Source organism: Acyrthosiphon pisum, chromosome A2 (genome assembly GCF_005508785.2).
Source record: "Acyrthosiphon pisum isolate AL4f chromosome A2, pea_aphid_22Mar2018_4r6ur, whole genome shotgun sequence".
Taxonomy (NCBI): domain Eukaryota; kingdom Metazoa; phylum Arthropoda; class Insecta; order Hemiptera; family Aphididae; genus Acyrthosiphon; species Acyrthosiphon pisum.
This window is the reverse complement of record NC_042495.1, coordinates 41924759-41926424: the sequence shown is the minus strand read 5'-3', so window position 1 is coordinate 41926424 and position 1666 is coordinate 41924759.

The window sequence follows — 1666 nt, the reverse complement described above, 5'->3', positions numbered from 1 at the left end:
CATAGTTTATTTGCCCAACAAGTTCTTCCACCTAGTCTTTCTTTTAATGTCTTTTGAATTTAAAAATTTAAAAAAAACAATTATAAAGATAAAAATTATGTTGTCAACATTAGTCAATGATAACTATGATCATGTTTTAATTAACACCAAGCTCATATTATTATGTTCTCGCCAAATACCTATTCGACTGTTGTCAGGGTGCCCAGTTGCTCTAGTTGAAATGCATACCACCAGAGCGCGTATCTGATCTCAGCAAATTCCTACTTAATAATAATATAATGAATTGTTAATTAATTCATATAAATATAACTTGTTCTACACGAACGTATCGATGAGGACCAATCTGGGTCTCATAGTGTACATAAACATATTATCAACTATAGATTTTTTAATTATAAAACTGTGAGATAAAAATGTAAAATAAAAGCAGGGAAGTCGCTCGCTGTAGTCTGTTGAGTAGGTGTCTAGTTTTTTTCATCATTGAGTAGGTCACTATAATGGATATATTCAATTGGAATTCAATGAAAAATCACTTTATCTACGCACAAAAAAATTTGAAGTTGTATTAACTACGAATATTGTCAGTGCCAAACACATTTTGGCATTGATTTTCACATACTATACTCCATCACGATTGTTTTAATACTATAAAATTGTTCACACTAGGTAATACCTATTTTAATGTAAACTCTTCTTGCCTCTTGGAGATAATACAATACCCGATTTTGTTTTGCATAAATATTATAGCAGTTGTTTCTTTTAGTTATCAAATACAAATATAACATGTTTAAAGCGCAGCCTATTGAAGGTTGAATTAATTTATCCCTATTTTACCTTATACCTATTCTACCTATATATTCTTACCATATACCTAGGTAGTAGTAGGTACGTAGGTACACAATAAATTATTTTGAGGGAAGACTTTGTGTCCAGTGTTCACCTCTATTACTAAAACTATTTTATAATGTGTTTGTATTGCTATTAATAATTATTTTTTAAAGATAGCATGAACTAATTTTTGAGAAAAACAAATCGAACATATTTTATTATATTGATTATAAAATTATATATTACAAGGTATGATTGTTATTAACTTAGTAGTTCAATTTTCACTTAAATAATTTGCATTTTGCACATCTTCTGATCTTTATAAGTTTGCCAATGTTTTCAATAGTTAAACTTTCAACGCTTATAGCAACAAACTGAAGGTACTTATATATTTTTTGATATTTTTAAACCAATATAAATAAAAGTGTAAAACTCGGAAAGAGCCTTGTATTACATTTTAAGCTTTTTGATCAAGCGTAATATTTTTTATTAACATTTATAGAAAATAAACTCAAAAATGTCAAATGCCTAATAAATAGTTTACAATTATTAGTCTAAATCAAACACTTCACTGTATACAGAAAAGATAATTTAAGTCATTTTGAAATTTCTTAAGTATCTATTTTTAATATTCTTAGAATATTAAAAAATAAAAATAATTTTTTGAGTACCTATAGGTAATTTGTTAATATATGTTTAAATATCAAATTTCGTCAGCATTCGAATATACCTCATAAAATGAAAGTGAAACCAACATACAATAAGTGCAGGGGCGGACTGCCTAGTGTGGTGGAATGGCCAACCCCGCCTCGGCCTGACCGAAAATTCGGGTGGATAA